Below are 22,890 nucleotides of genomic sequence, written 5' to 3' on the forward strand. Positions count from 1 at the left end.
AAACTATATCATTCTACCCCTGGGACTTAGAATCTCCAGTAGCAACGCGCACTCTTCAGTGCGCATGGGCAACTTCCAAGATCGTACTGCACGGGATGCACGTCAGTAATCTGATGCCTTTGCACGCGCGAGATCTTGTCGAGTTCTGCCATACTCTGTAGACTGGATGACTAGTTGGGAAAATGACATCTTCCATCGTGTTCTCTCCTTGGAATGGACATTTTGCTCCTTCACCACCTAGGTGAATAACGGGCAATAACGAAGACATTGCTAAAGGAGTGGGCTAAACCTTGTGTTAGGAGCATCCCATTCGGAGGAGGCGGAGGCGGAGGGAGTACTATTCTTAGGAAAACTTGATTCAATAAATATGAATATATGAAACATTTTTAATGTGAAACTTGATTCATCAAATACTTTTTGTCTAATCTTCGGCTTGGACAAATTTCTTACAAGTTGATCTCTGACCTAAATTGATCTCTGTTAGGTTAATGACTGAATTTTGATCTTTCCGTATCGGCCTTTATAAAAATGATTAAATGAATACGAACGCCATGATTGGCTCACCGAGTTGATTATACCGCCATACGTAATGCGCCCTACGTCACGCGCGTCATGTCAGTGAGTTATAATGCATGCTTTCTGACAACGTGACTCTTAGCATGCAATGGCCGAGATATTTTATTACGGACACAATTAAATTACTTCTCTTTTTTGTGATGTTTTTCAGCACTTGGTTCCTTTAGACTTTCTAGTGTTAAAGAAATTCCCAAGTCCTTAAGTAACTCAACATGATCGCGTTTCATAATCCCTTACCATTACGTCGGGTTTTTAACCTCGCTCGATTATGCAGTAGACTGTATCGGTTTTATGGCTTGTGCAAACCAATCTCAGGTGAGGCTTCCCAACTCGGTTCAGGTCGCGTCCACAGTAATCAACTTTCGTTTGAAAACGCGTGGATTCTCGATGCTTTTTGGTCTTACGTCCAAATTAAAACGATCAGGCGAAAACGCCAATCACTTCCATTGAAAGCGCTGCTTTAAGTTACAGATATTTTAAAACAGAGGCTTCTGGAAACGTTGACGTCTTTGAATTACGAACAGCGGAAGCGCGCCCATTTGCTCGCTCTCTTATCAGCGTATTTGAGCGTTGCAGTGTGGAAGCAAAAATTTTGATGCGTTGGGCTAAAACGAAAACGGCACGCTCCGAAAACGTTCTATTGGTTATGGCGCTGATGGGGAGCCTATGACGTCATCCAAAATGGCGACAAAGATGGTCGCCATGGTCGCCATATTGCATTTTACTCGAGGTAATGATCTCGTCTTAGGGCGCTCCGCTCCATTTATCGGAACTGGCCGGTCAGACCGGTCAATTCGTAATTTATTGTGGTCCTCGAATTTCTTCAAAATAACGCGTAGTATTATCGGAGTGATTACTTTCAAGATTTTGCAGCACCATCCCTTGAAAAGGACGCATTAGGTTTACTGATCAGCCAGACCGGCCTGTTCCGGCAAATAGAAAGCACTCTTAAAGTTAACATAAACTGCTTGCGTTCATTGCGTATCTTCGTTTAATACTTTCGAGTAAGCGAAACCCGGCCTTTGACTATCATGTCTCAGAGATAAAAACCTCTCTGAGATCTGAAATCTGGAGATCTTTTTCTTGTGTGCCATCATCAAACCAGTTTGCTCTCGCAACCAATGGCCGAAATCGACCCACCCCCTCCCCAACGATCCCTCCTCCTCCTCCGAAAAAAAAAAAATAAATAAGAATAAAAAATTAACGTCGCCACGTTCCCACAAAATATACCGGTTCAGTACGTATGTATTTAACTGATTGGGTGAGAAATTCACAAAAATGCACCGTGAAACCGCGGCGTGAGCTTGGGAATCAAACTGCTGTGGATTTTGGGAAGATTTAGGCTTAATCTTAGTCAGATTATAAAGGACGATCAAAAGTTGCTTTTGTCCAGGGTATTTGAGGACCCGTACGGGAAATCGGAAGATTCACGAGGAGTTGACACTTCTAAGTCATCTGCGAAGAGTCTCACTTTTAAATAAACTGGACGCAGATTGATCGTCATCAGAGATGTTTCGTTCCAACCTCGTTCCCAGGGTCTCTGTTCTTCACGTCCCAGGGAGCGAGAGAGGCCCTGGGAACGCGGTTGGTTTCGTTCCCGTTGGAATCAAGTTTATCTATCAGCAAATTCAGAATCAATCGTAAACAACCGAGGCATCACAATAAGCGGAAAAAAGGAAAGAATATTATTTGAAGTGTTATATGCTTTTGTCAAGAAAAGTGAACATAGATTTTCATTATATTTTGGACAATGCTGTCATTTTGGACTTGACGTATCTATTTGTCAGATCTTAGCTGACTTATTTCCGAAGGTTTTCATCCAAATACTCAGAAAAAAACCCTGAAATCGAACAAGAACTATTAACCAATTATCCTGGAAAGTAATTTTACGAGGCTACGTACAATTCCACAATAAAATGGTAAATTAAAGCGAAGTAAATTTAATAATAGTTTGGACAAATGACGAAGCATATGACTCCGTCTCATTAGGAAGTTTACAGCTGCAAAACAAAACTGCATGCAATGAAATGAATTGCCATCTTGAGCTACTCTTTCCTTACAATGTATGGAAATTTTCTTTGATTTGAGAATAGGAAAAATGACAAACAATGCGATCAAACACTTCAAAAACCAACTTGTCGACAAAATTTTCCTGAAAGCTATCTAGGTGGCATTGTTTTAAACCTCCGGTAGGAAGACATCTGTCAAGGTACTGCTAATGAACAGTACCAAAAATATGGAAACTAATATAGACTTAGGAATCATATTTTTCAAGAAAAAAATTGGAATTCGTCAAGATTTCTGTCTATGGTGTAATTAAAATTTATACATCTTAATTGTGGTTTTGCTTATATTGAAATTTTAGACACAATATGCTCAGGGAGCTATTTATAAAAGGGAACAAACAGTTCTCTCATGTTTGGCACTGAAAGAAAGAGTACAACGCTGGTGAATAACTTTAACCTCAGAATAATAGAATTCTGGTCCTAAATCGACCACAACTGAATCTGATGCTAAATTTGCTTTGCCAATGTTTTAGATTTTCAATATACTCCTTCTTGGTTTATGTAAATAAAGGCAGCAATATTTGACCAAAAAATATACCACACATGTAAATTAATGACTTCTTTAATTTGAGAGCATATGTACATGACAAAATTCTGCAACGTTCGGTTTTGTTTTTACTAGTTAGCAACCTGGGAAAGAAAGCTTCAAAACTACTCAAACTGCTCTGCTTCAGTCAATTTCTACCCAAAGAACATGAAAACGTTTCGCAGTGTAGAATAAACTCAATTAAAACACAATTCGTACCGGCATAAACTGACCCAATTAATGACAATATTTTTTGGTTTCGGATGGATGAATTTTATCTGTGAGATGTTAATAAGCCTAAAGACGTAAAATAAGAACTTCAGATTGCTTAAACAAGAAACACAAAGAAATAAACGAATATAATGAAGACCGGAGGTTGGACCTCAGTTGTGAAAGTCAACGGATCACGCCGATTATTTTGGGCGGAATTACTCCATTCACACCACAGGCTTGTATTAATTCTTACAAAAACATAAGAAATTTGCGATTATTAGGGCACTGGAACAGGCAATATCAGTAAGTGTAGTTGCTACTTGTTTCAAAAAGTCTTGAATTCCCATCGAATTTATCATGGAAAACTTTCCTTTAATTCTAAACAGAAATATAACGGTTATTTGCACAGCGCTGGTCATTAACACTTGCTGAAACTCGACCCTTCAAATTATCAGTGTCGACTGCTAGGAACATCATCTCCGCAAAGAAAACAACAAAAAAAAAATCTAAAACTGCAATGGAAAGGGTAAAAACTCGGGGTTAACAGAACTCAAACCATGAAGAGTAAAAAATTCTCTCCTTTCCACGGTGTGATTTATTTGTGTTCGGCATTTACAACAACCTCATTCTGAGAAGCTTGATTAAACTCACCGTAGACTGAAGCGGTATCAAACCTTGCTGTATTATTAAAATCTTTTACGGGAAATACTTCTTACCGTTGCGTAGGTTAAAAAGTACGAAACTTTAGGCAGCTAATTTCTTATCAAAATATTATTCGATACTGAAGGGTTTGCTTACATCTATCTTTTATTTTGGCGCGCGAAACCACACGTCCACATTACACACGACATCTTGTGAGACTGAAATTGTTTTGCTTTTCTTCCTTTGAGGGCCACGAGCGCGAACGCAGGTCACCCCGACTAACAAAAATTTCACACTGTGCCACCCACTCGCGTGGGAAACACGCAGAGCTCAGCCTTTTTGTGCGTGGTGAGGTGGCCTCGCTCCGGGAGAACTGCCTTCGTGATCACAGTTGCTCCAGTGCATTGTAAGTATGGCAGATTTCTTCCAATCTCCTGCTTTTATAGCATTGTCAAGGACACTGTAATATGGGATGCCGTCTGTTTGTGTTCTTCAATACTGAATTACCCTCTCGTCCAATTCGAAAACGAGGTTCTACTGCGCATGTTTAACAGACAAAGCATTTGCGCACGCGCAAAGTGCACCAGACTGCCTAAAAAAATAGGGGGAAGAATTTCTACAAAAACATTTGCTCTTTTTCAAATAAGAAGTATATGTCATTACAGCATGCGGCTGGGAAAAAATTCTCGGGGAGAGGGTTCACCGATCATGGAAAATCGAAGTTGGTTGTTTTTCCTGGTTCGAAATGCTTCTCAAAGAAAGGAGAGATCACAAAATCGGCATAGCCTGGAAGTCATCATAAAGCTTGAAGGAAGTCATGATTAAGGCGTATTGAAAATAATTTGCCACAAATCTTTGACAAATTTCCTTTTCCGACCCATCTAATGATGAGCAATTCTCAGATTTGACCCATTTTGTTTGACAAATAATCAAGAACGTTGTCACAGAAAAACAATTAGCAAATTTTCTCATCTATATAAAGAGAAACTGATGTTGTCACAGAAAATATACTCGAGTGCAAGGGGCTTCAGATCAGTTATTTCTTGTTACCTAAACCACAACTTTTTTTAATCAATTCATATTCGTTATCGAGGATACCTGCATTAATTTATTTCATCGTCGATGGCAACAGAAAGCTCGATGCTTTGTAGATTAATATCCCAAATATAATATATTAAAATCCATCTTTAAGTTAAAAATGATCGATTACTCTCTCTGATTGCACATCCATTTTCAACGAGTTTAGATTAAACTCACTGCTTTTCTAAAGTAGGTAAAATTTTAAGAAAAGGGTTTGTTTTTGTTCTACGGCGATCACCGAATTTACTATTTGGAATCTTGTAGGTGGTTATATAACTATAAATACTAACATTGATTTAGCGACATGTACGAATAAAACAAATTATCAATTAGCAGTATTATATTTTCACACACACGTTCAATATTTTGTGGTTGGTAATTATCTTCAGTGACTAGCGAAAAGGTGGTAAAATGGTTTTTACTACAACTTATATTAACAAATGATCTATCTTCAAAGACTAGCGTTTGATGAGAAGTGGCTCTATGCTTACGACTATTTGTACATTATTGAACAGGTCAAAGAATGTTTGCTTTTAAACAGAAATGAGTTGAAATGGGTTTTGTTCAAATTGGAAAAAAATGATTATAATTTACGTTTGCTTTCCGACGTATAGATTTCCCACTCCCTCGCCTTTCCTTTGAGCAGAAGCTTTTGCGTACAAACACAACGCATTATTTTATTAATAATCTACGCTTTCTTGCATGTGCATATTCTGTGTGTTGAAAAGATAAGCTTAGAGTTTTCAAGCTTTGCATTTATCTCGGAGCAGAAGCTTTCAGAAACCACAAGTTGTTTTTCAAGTGTTAATGGCATGTACGGTGTGTTTTATCGATTAAATGGAAGTTGCCTATTTGAGCAAATATTCCCATATACTGATTGAGAGAAAAAGGTGTCGATCTGCTATGAATTTAAATTTTTCACAGTAATTTATTTATCTACTGTAAAGCCTTGTGTACCAGAAGGAATTAAATGGATTGAGTGATATATCTTCGGAAAGTTTCCTTGTGGGAAATAACGCGTCGATAAATTCGAAACTTCAACATTCCTTTTTCCGGGTGACCTCCGGGCAAGTCAACTTGTGAGGATTAGCTTGTCCAAATTATTTCCCCCGAGGACCAAAATGCCGTTGAAATGCCCTACTCTAACACATATTTTCAGCTTCAGTCAAGAGCTCTTCATGAGTCGCAGACACAGACATATTAATTACATCTTCAAAAACTCCTCCGTAGCCCCACTTGAATAAGTAATTTGCTCACAAAGGCGAATCCTGCCCTTGGAAAACTCCTCAACTCTCACAGCGCAGGAAAAACTCCACGCGCGTATTTCATCAGGCAAAAAGATAAATGCGGTTTAAAGTTGCCATCCCTCCTAGGTAAAGACCAAACTCCTCACTCCCCAGGCCCACGGTTTGTGCCACCAAATGTCCGAGGTTTCGAAGGTTCGAATTGACATCGGTGGGTAAAGAGAAGCAGACATCACTACTGTATGTTTATTATCGTCAAGGTCATATTCCCTGTTCAAAAAATAATTTCAGCGAAAACTAAATTGTTTTCTGGACTGAGTCATAAAGCTAGTAAAGAGATTCAGAATTAGGTTTACAGCAGACGGCACAAATGACCACGTGACCATGTCTACCTTATATTTGCCACCAGCTGTTTTCAGTTTCTCAGGTAAATTGAGTAGTTTTGCCATAAGCGTCAAAGGCCAGAATTATTTTTCTCATCTATGTACACCCATTTTTTCAAGAAAATATGAACGCGAATCTCTTGTTTGCCGTAAAAGCGATTCTAAATCTCTCTTACAAAATGTCTAACAAAGTTTGCCATTTTGTAAACAAAGTCAACTATCATTCTGTTTATAGGGAAAAGTTGAAAACTCCATGTTTAGTTGTAGAAGCTCTACTTCAGTCAAGGTTGTTATGAGACTCACTATGTTTCAATCCTTCATCCTTGTTACAAAAATAGATGTGTCCCTTCTTTTTTGACATGTGTCTAAAGTTCTTTGAGTCAAACAAAAGGCCTTTTCTTCCGTTTCAATTGATAGCTTTCACACTCTTGTCCTATTTCATTTCTTTGAAACAAAGAAGCTTTCGCAACAAAACAAACTTTAGACAAGCTGTTTGCTCGCGAACTCATTAAACATTAAGCAGCATCAAGAACCCTTGAAGTTCATTTTCCAAAATCTACATCATTAAATTGGACTCATGCATTTGAATTATTTTTGAGCGGTTTTCTGGCGCCCTATTAAACGCATAGTGCCCGCGCGGTAGGTGCAGTCTGTCAGCGGGCGGAATGCTTGCACCTGTTTCCAATTTACTATTGCGCATGCTTAAAATCACTGGATCAAGAATTTTGAATATCAGATCCAAAACGCGCTGACAGTTATTTCTTATAAGTTTAAATTTCTTGAAATAAAGCTGATCTTTTCTCCTTGGATGAAAGCAAATTTGGTTTGTATTGGCAATGAGACAATTTTATTTGTACATTTCGTTTAATATTAGACTTGTCTTTCCTGTACCAACCCTCGATATGCCTGCAAATAAACCTGTGCCATATGGAAAACCGAAATTTCCTCCTTGCAAATACTGTTTAACAATAGAATCTCGAAGATTACGAATATCTTTTACCGTTTATTATTACTTTAAAAACCAAGCCGATAGCCGGTTCAAAAAGACTCCGGTTTCAAACTGTGTTATGTTTTCATCCTCCAAAATGATATATCAGGCAAACTGAAACAAAAAAGATGACAATTGAATTTGGAAAACAATTGCTCAGATGTGATCACGGCGCCAGAGGGAAAGAGAGTAACAAACATCTGCTGATCGAAAAATGCTAATCATAAGGGGATTTCCTTCAACTTGATGACAACTCCTCTCAATCATCTTTCAGCGATACACCAATCAGCATTGAGATCACAAAAGGAAGGTGTTTTCTGTTGATGTTAACGTCAGCGATCATTCTATAAATGGACAAAAGTCAGTGGTGATTGTCAAACAAACGCAGCGGGGAAGAAATTCATGGACATTACTTCTGGTGTGGCTTGAAGACCGCGAGAGCAGAACCGATCGAGCAAGATTCACTCATAGAAGAAGAAGAAGAGGATGGACTCCTTCAATTGTTACTATTGTACAGTGCATTTCATTTCCAGTTTTAATTTTCTCCATTTGTGTCAGATTACAACAAACATGCAGTTGAGCGCATACAAGACCATAGAAATCGTCTAAATATTATTTGTAGTGCTATATGACACTCTCTCTAGCCTTTTCTAACTTCTAATATGTGATCTTGTACTCTGTCACTAATTTCAGTGTTGGCTGTTTTTTAGCCCGATTGTTAGTATTACAGGACGTTGTTAGTATCAAAATCTCAGAAAGTAATACCCAGAAAGCAATACCCAGAAAGTAATATTCCTAACTAAAGTTGCCTCTCCCTTCTATTTATCCAATATGGTCTTTTTTTTCCTTAGTATATCTCAAACACGGAACGGCTCTGATTCTAGATAGAGGGAAACGTGCAATTAAAGGTTTCCTAAATGATGTTCTCCTCTTTCTTAAAAGGATAAGAAACAACACCGAGCCTATCATGAAGTGAGTTTTGAAGGAAAGAAAATCTTTGTAGGTAGACAAACCTCGGTGCGTGGACGTCTAGAATACATCATACACCTGCATCATTCTTCCCAACCCGGCGTACTAACATACAACAGAGCACATTTGCGCGCCATTTAAAATTAAATTTCACCGCTACATTCGCCACTATATTAAGAATACAGGTGACTTTATTTTCGTAGTTCAAAATTCAGGTTTTTATCAGCCAAACGGCGGAGAAATGCCTCGCTAGCGACTAAGAAGGTCGCTACAAGCAACTACACTTCTTCATTAATTATTTATTTTTTCCGTCCCAAAATGTTATGAGGATTTCGCATCAGGTAATGATTTAGATGTCTTTGACAGCTTCAAGAGATTTGTTTGTTGCAAGCTAAAAGGGAGACATAATTTGGGTTGGAGAGATAATTCAGATATTTTATGTTATCCTGGCAATACTTCCACTGTATTTTCGTGATGACTAAATATTCATAAAATTCGCGACCACAGAGCAAAAGCAATTCACAAAACAATAGCGAACAATGGCGGCTTTTCAGTAGTGGCTTTGCGTCAAGGAGCAAATCAGCTGGTCGCTGAAACACAAAGTCGAAATTTTTTATATGCGCGTCAGTTCAATTTCTTCCTTTAAAATAGAAGAACAAAACAGAAATAAAAAAACTTCCATTTTATTTCGATATTTGAAATATAAACAAGACCACTATACATTACTATTCAATAGCTTGGCCACGCTTTAGAACAACTGTGCGAAGTTTATTCACAGACTCGACATTAGTACCAATCACACCTTATACGTACATTGCTGCTTAGCAGCTTTCATTTGAATCCCCCTACTAACTCAGAAGTTAGCATTGTACAGCATAATAAACAGAATCACAGGAAAGCACTGCTCAGTAGCTTAAATTTGAATATTCACCCAGACTGAAAAGTAGGACCATCACAAACAGTTCTAGAGCTCGGTAACTTTAATTTGAATGGGTAAATTACCTTTTAGGATTTCATCCAAAATTACTTAACTTCACAATGCGTTGGGGTGTGACTCTCAGAGTGAGATTGTTAACTGAATTTCAATTTAACGTAGATTTTGAGGCACTGTTATTTTCTGGTAATAAAATTAGCGATGAAAAATATTTTGACCTCTTCGATACGACAATAAATCATTAGCAGCGTTGTAAAGCCAAAAGTTTTATCTTACAGGACTTCATTAATTATGTAAATCAATCCTGAGTACTTGAAACCGAAAATTGTTGGGGAACAAAATTTTCTTCTTCCTTTTGTTTTTAAGGCCACGAATCATTCCTTTCTTTAGATATTGTCATGTATCGGAGAAATAAATTGCAATGAATGCAATTTCTTGAAATTTACTTCGTTAACACAATTTAGTCTCTCGTTCCTTGAAAAAAAATTCAAGTATTGACAATCCCAACATCAAGACACAATTCAATTTTCTTCCAAAATAAATTCATTAGAGTTATCGTACCAAAAATAAAGGAGAGCTTGGATCGTGGACGACAAACCCTCGCAAATCGTGTTATGAAAACGCTCAGTTTTTGGATCAGTTGTGTTATCAAATTTGAGTGCAGCAAATATAGCATTGTTGACCGAATGTTAAGTTCAAAGTCATAGAGTGCACGATGTTTTCCAAAATGTCGGAATTCCGAGGTTGTGTGCTTCGAAATCAAACGATTTGGTTTGGCGGGTCCTTTTTCTCAGTCCTGGCAGGTCTTAGGAGAATTCTTAATTAACCTAAAAGAAAATAAGACTTGGTAATATATTTGTCTCGAGAAAGATGCAAAAAAATTTAACTGCAAAACGTTCATTTTTGCTAAGATGTACAGTAATGCAACATTTTCTAAAAAAGGTGTTTGTAATATTACCGGCACAGAATTCTAGACTAAATCTGAAATTACACTGTACATTGTTTTTAAAAAGAGAAATTAAAATTTTCTGCCACGTCTATACATCTGCACGTATGTCGTCTAAATTTCTCATTACGATTAGTTAGTATTCGCGCACTGTTTAGCAACCGTTCGTTAAACTACTCTTAGAAAGGTGATGGATTTTAAAGTATAATCCACAAGATGATGCTATATATAAGCCAAAAAGGATCGGTTACTTGACGAAGTTATGACTGCGACGACTAATTAACAGCATTAAAATTTTAGATGCGAAAGAAAGACGAGAGAAAGCATGCATGTTTGACAAAGAGCAGCTTTTTGGGTAATAACAAAACAGGGAGAAGTAAGTGAATAAGTCAGGATTCAGGATAACTAAAGCAATAGAAGAATAAAGTAGCTAGCAAGTTGTTAGGCTCATTTTTGAATTAAAGGGCAAACGAGCGCGAACGCAGGTTCACCCACTAACAAAAATTATGCACCGTGTACCCACACAAGGGCTCCACGCAGAGATGGGCCCTCTCAAAGTGCAGAAGAAGGCCCACCCTGGGAGGACTGCCTTCATGATCACAGTTCCTCCAGTGCATTGTTAGTATGAAGGAACGCGCAAACTTTCCCGCCTTTTATACGCGGCCGCGCGGTCGTAGAAGGCGGGAAAATCGCATTGTTGCGATGACATGAGCCAATCAGAGGCTTTATTCGCGCCATTGTGCTGCGAACGCGTGCGATCTTTAACAGCAGCTGTTTGAAGTTTGTAAAGCAAAAGAAACGCATTTTATAGAGGAGTCTTGCAGAGAGCTTGTTAACCAGGTAAGTACTTAATTAAGTTGGCTTCACATACAGACCTCATACATAATAGACACATTCTCAAACAAACCTCAAAAGTTAGCAACTGTTGTGTTTTAATTTTCTGAGTGTGTATTTATGCTTAGCGACTAACACCTAATTGAGCTGATAAAATCAAGCTCAAAGTTAAAAATATCTCGAATTGCTTTATTTCGTGCCTTAAGATTTTATTTTTACTAAACTGAATTAAGACATGTTTGAAATCATGAATAAAACACAGCATGCAATTCATAACATTTTCATAGATTGACCTGGCATGTTTTCATAATCACACACGCTCAAACACTGATTGTGATAATTTTTTTCTTTCGCGATGTCAAGTTCATCTTAGTGTCATGACTGAGCTTTGTAAAGTCACAATGCAGCTTTAATTTTCAAGCAAAACAATGTATAAATATTTAAAGGCTTGCTTTTTCTTTGATAAGTTTATTCACCTTTACCAGCATTATGATCGTCGGGTCAATTGTTTTTGCGCATCGTTACTACGCACGAAAGTCGTATCGCAGTATCATGATACATGATACATCCACATAACATAATATAATCATACATAACTCTCATAACTCCTTTTTTAAAAGTGCACGATGTCCCCCTGTTTTTCTTTTAATAGTTCCTTTCCTTTACTTATATTATCTACATTTTTGCAGAAACAAACAAAAAAAATCTGAGTATGAAAAGCTTCGATTCAGTTTCTTATTTCCACTCATGTGGATTCGAATTATTCTACTGTGAGGCTGAGTATGCATGACTAGCAATTATCTTTCTCAAAGGCTACTTCTAACTGAAAGGATGACAGCAATAGCAAGTATTTACTGAATAAGCTTGAAATCTTGGATAGAGAAGTTCGTCTCCAATTATAAGATAATTGGGTAACCAATTTTGCATCAGTCACTAAAGTTTTGTAAACACTGGTCTTCCATGCAGGCTGTTTATCTAAAAAGGAGCTTGGTTACACTCAGATCTTTTTCCATTTCTCCCACGACGAGGGCATTTTCTAATTGCAGCGAAAGCTCCATCCAATTTCCAAACACCTCAAAGTTGGTTAAAGAGAAGACTCGGCCGTGCCTCCTTTTTGCAACCCATGTCTCATTGATTGGAAATCGGATGACACTTTTCCTCGTGTTTCAGTGATATATTATATCATGTATGGAACAATGAAAAGACTGTCTTCTGGCAGACGCGAATTGAATTCATGACCTTGAGTTCGTACACCGGTCGAATGCTCTAACCACTGAGTAGCTGGAAGACTGGTGACGAGCTGAGGCCGTTTTGGTCGGCTTTATATGTGACAGGTCTTCTCCATACCGCTGACTGAGTTTCCGCACGACGCGTTTGACATTGTTTACCATGCGCACTTGTTTGTTTCAATTGTGTCATGAATATCCTTGAATAACATATTAAATGATTGCCCATTTTTTTGTTCTTCAGTAACTCCTGATATTTTGTTATTGGCAGAATAGATCTGTGTATTGAAACAAGGTTCCCTGGAAACACGTGAAGAAAAAAGAACTGAATTTTAACGACGAACTTACTTCGCTTTTCTACCGGAAAGGCATTTTAAAATGACCACGGATGCCCGGATGCAGCTGTAGGGTTAAAAACGCGTTTAATAAAATTGTTTCTTTCTGTGACAAGAAGTAGACAGCGCAAGTCAAGGAGAGGATGGGAGATGTTCACATATGAAGTTTCTCCATTAAATTTTCCAGTATTTGCTGATGTTCTGAAGAAAGCTACTTCTGTAAACAGCTTGTTGAAATCTGTTCCTTTGAATTCAATTGTAGTTTGCAAAAATCTTATGAATACTGCTAATAAAAACAAGCTTCAATGGACTCCAAGGTATCAGGATTTCCCCCGGCCTCGAAACAAAAGCGTTTAGACAATTTCTGTTGAAAAAAAAATACAATAAAAATCCCACCAGTTTTTTGAGCAAAACACCAGGCAATCTTCAACAGATGGCAAGCGAATCTCCACACGCAAAGTCCGCACTAGCATTTCCAGTTTAATAGCTCGTGCAACAATTAAACTTTCGCCGTTGGACTTTTCCGTGAATGAAAAATTAGCGCGATCTTTTCACATTGGATAAAATAAATCCCATGTCATCCTGGGCGGTTGGAAGATATATAAGCTGTTTTGATCTTGACTTGTCATACTTACAATGCACTGGAGCCACTGTGATCACGAAGGCAGTGCTCCCAAGTGGAGGCCCTTATTGTACTAAGAGGGCTGAACCTTGCGTGTTTCCCACGCGTGTGGGTGGCGCGGTGTGAAATTTTTGTTAGTTAGGCTACCTGCGTTCGCGCTCGTGGCCTTTCAAAGAAAATCAAAAGAGACTGTGAGAGATATATATCAAGGGATTATCAGTGTAGTTTGGTGCTTGTTTTTGATGTCTTTTCTGTCCGAAAAAGTGTGCCTACGGAGAAATTATATGTTGTTCACATTTCTCGGGAATTAACGTTCCGGCTGAAAGCACTAGTGCTATTTACTCCGGCCATAAATGTGCTATCTAGGCTCCCAAACTCGATGATCTTGTCCTGAATTTACAGTTAATTTTAACGTCACGCGAAAATAGCAGTGATAAAAACTTATTTTGCCCGTGAATACAATCATTTAGAGTGGAATTGGCAGAAAGACCGCGAAACAATCAACGAAACAGTAATTGCACATATCCTGCAAGGTCGGCATTCGCCGTTTCCAAATTTAAAGGTGTCCTTGTTCTTCAAATTTATCCACGAAATTTTCCCTTCATTTTGGTCACGCAGAGAACACTGTAGGAAAAGCGGTTGTTCGGAATCGCAAGCAGCCGAAAAGTTTGCTCTATTAAGCTCAGCCAGCACTATTTTAGTCATATCTATGAAAATGTCACGGATTTACGTTAATATCTTAAAAACACCTGTATCTTAAACAAAGGTAGGCTTCCAATTCAAGCAGAGAATGATTCCAATAGGAGATGACAGGAGACTGTATGAAGTTATTTCTAGTATTTGTATCCAGAATGCTAAAGTAAAAAACAAAAAAAGTTGTTTTGTTGAAAACTACAAAAACTCTGCATGTCACGATTTACACAGCTTTTGGAAAAACTGAACTTGTCACACAGACCAAGACAAGGTTTTTGATGGTAATAAACGACATTAAACGGTCAAATCCAAGAGACAGAACGAATTTGTCAAGTTTGAAGAAGGTCAGGGTATTATTTATTTACATGCAGACCTGATATAGGGACAAAACGCCTGTTTGATTAATTCAAAGCGCCGCGATTTTAGAGCAAAGGGATGCTGTAATCGATTAGCGATACATTAAACGAAAATTTGAATGCCCATCTCGTACCATCAAATGTCAACGGTTTAAGTTTTGTATGCAAAGGTTAGCCCTGATCGCAGCATCTCCGGGACCTAATTGTCAGTGTGCTGAACGTCTGTCATTTTAGGTCTAAAGACAAACACTAAAACAACGAAAAATGTAAACGAAAATCTTGAATTTGCGAACGGGACTTTGGGCGTGATGCTCAACGAGTTTGCCTATATATTCTGATGGTCTCTGAAGAGTCTCTTGGCCGAGACGAAACGCGGCGTCAGACTAGCCACGAAGATTTCACAAGTATTTGAAAAACTAATCGATCGCTAAAAAATAATCTTAAGCCGGTATTGGGCCTAAGAACTTTTAGCACTATTGTGTCAAATAAATGTTTTCTATTTTCAAAAGAACACGCAGATTTTGAGCTTATTCACCATAACAGTAAACGACGAACGGTTTGTTTTCTAGTAAGTAAGGACTTTATACTGTTCTGGGCTATTCTAGTCAATGAAAATAGGCGCAAACGACAACACGGTTTCAAAAATCCTACAATTTGAAAGCTTTGACAATCAGTCAGTTAGAAGGATAAAAATCTGAATTTTTTGGAGCTGAGTAACAACATATGATTTATGTAAGGGACTTTTTGTCACCTATGTTTAGCTACACTTGTAAAATCCTCAAGAGACACATTTGCGTCATCAAGGAAACGACTAATAATGGTTCAGTTTAGCTACTCTACGAGAGTAGTTAATGTCCATCTGGAGTCCTTAACATCGGAAGAAAAAGGTTTAAAACTTGTCGACTTTAGGCCAACCTTTTCAAGTTCTGTCCTAAGGTACAGTCTTGGAATTCCTCGCAGGCTAAAGTTTACTTTCTGTTGCACCCTCAAGAATTCACTTGAAAGTTTTCTTTCGGATCAATTCCTGTGCAAGCGAGAGTAAATATTACTGAATCGTTTAAAAACCGTTTAAAGAAACCGAGCCAGTGAAATACTCACGACGTAACCCCTTTAACAGAAAAGTATTTACGATATTCGTGAGTAACCATAGTAACTTTAAGTCATTCTGAGCTTTTCTATAGCATAGGAAGCACTGAGTTGTTACTGAATAAACTGATCTCATCGATGCAGACCTTATATCGTCATTTATAACCGGTCTGTTACCTTTTTTTAGTAACTTATACGCCTGATAATGGACGCCACATCACTGATCACGAATTAAAAAGCTTGAACCTTTCAAGAAAAAATTTATATTTTAATGACACTTCTTACCCTTTTTAGTTCATTTCGTTTGATAGTTTTGATGAAAAGTCAAACTGTCTATTATACCAGCTTTAAACCTTGATGACCCAAGCATGAGCATACAAATTAAACTGCATAGGATCACTTCAACTAGTAAAAAGAGCTGATTAATCATCGATTAAGTGTTATGTCAAAATTTTAACACGAAAGGCCGATCGAAGACCCGGCTCAGGTACAGTTTAGAAATTAGTCATGTGACCTCATTCCATGTCATACAATTTAATCACGTCAATGATTACACATGCGTAGTTCAGCTAATTGCGGCGTAAACGCTCAGTGCTTCTTTTCATTGGCCATTTACAGCAGATAGATGGCTGTTTGTAGAGCATATGGTGCCAAGCGAGTTCCCACAACATTGTAGTGATTGTCAGGGTATAAAAGCCCTGACAGAGCGCGCATTTCTTATACTTACAGAGCACTGGAGTCACTGTGATCACGAAGGCAGTGCTCCCTGGTTTCGGCCTTCATTGCACTCTAAGAAGGCTGATTCCTGCGTGTTCCCCAGACCTTGGGTGCACGGTGTGAAATTTTTGTTAGTTGGGCTGAACTGCGTACGCGCTGTTTGGCCCTACAATGCATAATAGAACAGCTTAACTGACTTCTTCATGACGAAATGTTTGCTAACTACACACAGCAACACTTGGGATAATAAAGGATAAAGCGGTAGACGTAGGGTAAATCGAGATGATAACATTATAACAGGCGCCGGTAGGATGAAAATTAACTTTTACCTATCTTCAAGCATCAGACATTATATAATATTGAGAACAGAATGTCGGTGAACCAAGTTTACTGCTGAGAAGCCTTAAGACTAGCCTTATGTTTGCTGCAACAGGTCTCAATGCTCTCTGGCTAGCGGGTTTGTACGCACAAAGTCCTTCTCTTGAAAAATCACCTATAAAAATCAATCGTCTATTCGGGGAAGCTCGAAACTTGAATGACCCGAAACTATTTCGAGATAATTTATTACTTGCATAAATTTTCAGTTTGCTTTCCCGTTTACTTAATTTAGAGCAGTAACTCATTCCTGTAGTCACCATATTTCTGTTATCAGAACCATAGTTTAAAACTACCACTAATACGTTGTAGAGAAACAGTATTCAGTTTATGGGGTTTTAAATTAGCAGCCAATAGCCTGCAGAAGTCACCAGATGTGGCCGAAAACTTGAATATAAATTGTCATGTTATATTTCCCATACAAGGCTTCTCTCTAATAAGCCTGTTTTAGCGGCTTTTTACTGGCCACTTTTAATTGATCAGGGAATGAAATATTGAGCGGAGGAAGTCGGTTATTTACACCATAGCATAAGCTATTATTTACATTTAGTTCGGCCTTGTGCGTTTGCTGGTGAAAAAGCAACATTTGATGTATTTGAATCCTCGTTTAATGTCACAATATTTTTTCGAATTGCTGGGATACCGTTTCAAACAATTAACTCAAATGATTTCGTTTCGTCGAAGAATTTCTGTAATCGGTATGAAAAACCTACGAAACATTTTAGATTACAGAGTTTTCATGTTTTAAAGATGGCCGATGGAAAGGTGGTTTAAGTCGCTAAATGAAAAACATCATGTCAGATGTCATTTCAAATTCGACCATTTGTCTGCTATAAGGCTGGTTTCCATATGATCGCGGATCGCAGATCGCAAAAAGGTCTGCGATCGTCTGCGATCATATGGAAACCAGCCTTTAAATAGAACATGGTTCTATCTTCTGCGATCGTCTGCGATCGCGATCGCAGGATCGCAGACGATCGCAGAAGTAGTTTCCATATGATCGCAGACGATCGCAGACCTTATTGCGATCTGCGATCTGCGATCCGCGATCATATGGAAACCAGCCTATACTGACGCGAAAACGATTTGTCGCTTGATTTAGAATTTCATGAGTTTGGATGGCAGTCAAGGTGTGGAAACATTGTTCCAAGTATAAAATATTAGGCCATATGTTAGTTGCGAGTGACAGCTTTGCTCCCTCGTCCATTTTCCGACAACATTTGAACCAGCAATTGGGCTACTGTTTGAAGAATCCATTGTCCTTTACAAACAATTGGTTAAACCTATCCCCTGTCCGCTGTTGAAGTGCGCATCAATCTTATCGTTTGCATTTCATCTGTTAATAGAAGGGATATAGCAGCTGCTTTATTCGTCGGTCATCTTTCTTCAAATTTCATTGCAACTGCTCAGAAGCTAACACTCAGGACCCGAAGACATCTCTAAAATCTGCGGTGAATCTAGCGATGTATCATCTCTTAAATCTCCCCATCAAATAACTTTCATCTTTTTAAAAAGGGGTTTACAAGCGAGTACGCATGTCACCCCGACATCAAACAAAAATTTAGCACCCGACTCACTCGGCCTGGAGTGAACGCAAGGGTCAGTGGCCCAGAGTGCAATGCGCCACCTCACCTTGGGAGCCTCGCCTTCTTGATCACGAGGCTCCTGTGCACTGTAAGTTTGAGGAGAATCGAAGAACGAACACGGCTTTTATATGTCGGCGATATGGTCTCCCTTACGGTGTGCAGTCAACTCAAAACGGTTGAACAGCCAATGAGATTGTGGCAATTCGAGTCTGCGTTTCAATATAGCTCTCTCAGGAAATTAGTTTTTTAGCCATAGTAGTCATTAAGGAAGCTGAGAGCATTTTCAATGCAATCTCATATTTTACAACAATTAACCAATTAACATGCCAGCTTGGGACTGGAAATTGATTCTTTCATCTCATTTAGACTTTCTTTCACCCCAAGATGCTTTAATCACAATTACCGCGTTTTTAACCAATCAGGTTATGATAATTTGTACAATAATCATTAAGTTTATTGAGAATCGACCTTCGCTATAGGTGGTCGTTATTTTCTGTGATTTTCATTTCAGCAACCTACTGACTTTGTACAATGGTTACTAGTACTAATACATTTTTAGTGTTAAACTCAGCGGAAACTGGTAAATTAGATTGCCTGATCCAGTAAAACAATATTTGAAATTGAACTGATTTTCATATTATTGAAGAGGCATATTACTTCGGTAGAAATGAAGTTTTCTTCGATCGAAGCTTGGCTAAGAGCGTGGAAATCGTTTGAAACATTTGATAATATAATATTTTCTGTCGCCTGAGTGTATCTTTAAATTATATAACTTAGTGAATGATAAAGATAAAAATTCAAATAAAAAATGAAAGTAAGTGGATTGAAGTTTGAAAGCTCTACAAATTTATGTTAATTTCAATATATTTTGTTTCAATAAAGATAAAGTTAATGACCTTTTTGGTGATTAGTTCTCTTACGCTTAAAAACTGAACCTTTAATTATTACTGCTTGTTGACAAGAACTAAAAATGTGAAATTTGTTGGTGCATTTATTGGCTCCTTACTTGTCTTTGGCAAATGTATTTTTCCTTAGCTAGCTTTAACATCTTTACTGAATAACACAGACGATGGTAAAACTTTACTCGAGAAACTAAAAAATCTTAATGCCAGGTGATGTTCGGACTTGACATCTTTACTAATAACGCAACTGAGTCGTGAGGCTAAAGTTACTGGTTTTCATACTCGTAAGGCATAACGGTTCACGAGTGAATCAAATGCTAAATGTATATGTTGACCAGGGGTAAGTCTAGGACTTTAGGAGAAGCCTCAAATGTGCGAACCTCTAAGGACCTCTTGGGGCATACGCGTTTCAAATTAGGTCCGGGGCTTAACGATAAAAAGAGCTTAAAATACCGAGAATATGTAAACCGTAACAGACCAAGGGCAGTATGCTCAGAAGTGCTTATTACTGGAAACATGTTTTACTCTAAATGAGGGCTTATTTTTGGAGGACTGTATTCGGTAATTGGTGCTATCAGTTTATTTTCTGGTGGCAAAGAACTGCAACCTCCATTTTAGGCCCTGCCCACAATAATGCGGATAAGTCTGAAACGAAAACATATTCAATGTTTTACTTCCAAGCTATCCATTTCTTGTCATCTTTGTGCCAACACTAAAACGCTCCCTCACCTTACCCCCACCCCCCCGAAGGGCTAATTACGCGGCGGAGTATGCGCACATTACTGTTGTGATATCTACGCTTTCAAAATATTCCGTTTTCACCGTCCACACTTAAACACCTGGGCAGTGTTGTCAATCTATCCGCTCTAGAGAGCGTTTTCAAAATATCCGTTTTTGATGATCGAAACGGTGACATCGTTTTGGTGTGGAATAAAAAGGCCAAACTGGAGAAAAAAAGATTCGTTTTAAAATTTATGGGGATTAGTATGGAAGGGGCCTTATTCATTCTGTTTGTTGCCTGTTTTCTGAAAACGGTAATAAAATTGATTTCCTACACCGTCAGCGGATATGACATTTATTAATGCAAACGGTAGATTCGAAACTGTGAACGGTGCGGGAGGATGGCGAAAAGACGAATGATAATTAACAAAGGAAATACAAAATTGACTTTAAAGAGAACCGATGTAGGCAATGTTTTCCTCTTGAATTTCAAAGGCAAGAAACGCTTTCTTATCCCTAACGATATCGACCCTTGCCGCCATAGCAATGAGTCTATTTGTCAGTTTTTTATAACGTAAGAAAGATTTTGAAATAATTTAAAATCTCCCTTCGTGTACAGAAGCGATTAAACACGCATTTGTCATAACTCTGTTCTGGCTCTCAGTACTAATCCATGCACCAAGTCACCAAGTTTGTTTCTTTCACCTGAAAGACTTCGAACTAACTTAAAGCAATGATATTTGTTGATCTGCGATAAAGGACCATCTTGCTTAGAGTAGACCATTAAAAATTAAAACAATGGCGTCAACAATTCGACACCTTTTACTGAATTAATTTTTACAGCATTGGAAGATCTTGGGTCAGTATCCGTAAATTGAAAGTTTTGGTCCAAAATGACGCAATCACAGCGACTTATATATCGAACTCCTTTACTTCAGGCTTCCCAACCGGTGTAGAATTTAAAATGAGGAAGTTAAAGTTTCCCATCTTAAAGCAAAGCATTAAAAAATTGACCATTTGGTGCCAAAAGCATGTTTTGGAATACGTTTCGTAAGAGAAAGCGTCCTTCGTCTTTTGGGTTCTACCCGACTAAAATTACAATATAAGATTAATTCAGGATACATAACATGGTCTACTGATTTCCAGGCTGAAATGTTTGGGCCTCAGCCGAGTTTTCGACGGATGAACGCATTTATAATTTGTACCATGGGCATACTGCACAACAACAATTTGTTGATTCTATTCTTAGCCGGATTAAATGCTCCTGGAAATAAATTTTAACAACCGTAAGAAATATATCGGCTGTAGAGAATGTTTAAGATTTAAAGATATATAGCGAATTCTCCGGAGGATTGAACCAGGTTTGATTCTGTAAAGTTTGTGCAACAGCTGTGTGTAGCTAGCTAACTTAGCTATTAAATTTTGGACCACAAACCCCGGTAGATAAGGCTACTGAAGCTTACAGGTGGATAACTGATCATGTTATTTCACGAAGGAACTGATATTGTGATGATTACGACATCCAATAACATTGTTCATTGTCAGGGCGTTTAGTGCACTGTAAGTCAAAATCCATAAATGTAACTTCTTCCCTTAACATCAATGTTGTCTCTTCCTATAATAAAACACTTGGCTGTCATGGATACGGCACGTGCATGTGACGTCACATTTAATTGTTAGCCAATCATATTAGTTTAAACCGTTCTCATTACAACCTGATATATATCAACATTTTGGGATTGATTTCAGCTTATTGCGCGCGAGGAAAATTGAATTCATCCGGCACACCCAGTCCATGGATGTGAAACTAAAACTTTTCTGTCATCTGTTCCTGGCCTGACGAACCAAACATGAACATTTTTGTACCTGTAAGCCAACATATTTACCACATACTTAATCGAATGCAACAGCTATCTGTAATTATATGCACTGACTGTGTTGTTCAATAGAAAACCTAGTGAGTGGTTCATTTTTCGCCTCAATCTCGTCTTTTCACTGCTTTCAGTTCCTTTGAACATAAAATATTGTCATTTTAATGCCTATATAGTTATTGGCGGATTAATGTACTGTAAATTTATGGTGGAGATGTGCTGGACAAACGCTAACACAATTCCTGATAGCTAGTCCTATTGCCTCAAATAACTGATCAGAATTTAAAGTCAGTGCGATGAATCAGTTTGAATAGTACGTATTTTGCGGTGAGGATAAAACAAATTATTTTGAATCTGCATAGAAATGTCTTAAAAATAAGGCGTTTTCTTGACGAAAACAAAGCGGGTGTTCTTTCTGGCGAAGACGTCAATTTTTAATGATTTCACTTAAGGAAAGTACTTTGTATGACGGAGCAACTACTTTTCTTCTTTGAAGTTTTTTCTTGTAACGAAAGAATCTGCATTTAACCAGTTATTTTTGTGATATTAAAAGTTGTGACGGTACGGAAGACTTCTTAAGATTCCCTAAAGGAAAATAACTTCAGTAGCTAGTTTTCTATTTCAATTGCAAATTTTTGACTATATGTACCACACCTGCCCGTTGTTTTAACTCAAATGTCACATCACAAGTTGAAATTCATTGTGGATTTTAAATTCTATATTAGTGTTCGTGTTCTCTCCGAGGCCTTGCACTTATCAGATTTAATTATGTTTACACTTTTTATTTAATTCATTTCATTTAACTCCAACAATGTTGACACTGAATGCAATTTACACTCAGGTACGGGGTGAAACAACCTTAAATCACCAAGGGAAAGTTGTCTCCACCCAGCAGCAACTGAAATTAAATCAAACTAATACTGTAAGTAATATATGGTGAGAGTAAGGCAGTTTGTGATATTTATAAAAAGCTATGGAAAATATTCTTCGTCTTTCTGCA

General features: G+C 38.0%; 4 non-coding genes across 4 annotated transcripts; 2 read left to right on the forward strand and 2 right to left on the reverse strand.

Moving 5' to 3' along the window:
- Nucleotides 1–11,029: 11,029 nt before the first annotated feature.
- Nucleotides 11,030–11,193, reverse strand: LOC146488930 (U1 spliceosomal RNA). The gene has a single exon (XR_014865782.1). It is a non-coding gene; the product is annotated as a U1 spliceosomal RNA (small nuclear RNA).
- Nucleotides 11,194–13,589: 2,396 nt separating this feature from the next.
- On the forward strand, nt 13,590–13,754 carry LOC146488931 (U1 spliceosomal RNA). Its single transcript, XR_014865798.1, has one exon. It is a non-coding gene; the product is annotated as a U1 spliceosomal RNA (small nuclear RNA).
- Nucleotides 13,755–16,438: 2,684 nt separating this feature from the next.
- LOC146488932 (U1 spliceosomal RNA) lies at nt 16,439–16,605 on the forward strand. The gene has a single exon (XR_014865785.1). It is a non-coding gene; the product is annotated as a U1 spliceosomal RNA (small nuclear RNA).
- A 1,718-nt stretch (nt 16,606–18,323) lies between these two features.
- LOC146488933 (U1 spliceosomal RNA) lies at nt 18,324–18,493 on the reverse strand. The gene has a single exon (XR_014865799.1). It is a non-coding gene; the product is annotated as a U1 spliceosomal RNA (small nuclear RNA).
- Between the last annotated feature and the right edge of the window lie 4,397 nt (nt 18,494–22,890).

This window comes from Pavona decussata, unplaced genomic scaffold, assembly GCF_977016875.1.
Source record: "Pavona decussata unplaced genomic scaffold, jaPavDecu1.1 SCAFFOLD_8, whole genome shotgun sequence".
NCBI lineage: Eukaryota > Metazoa > Cnidaria > Anthozoa > Scleractinia > Agariciidae > Pavona > Pavona decussata.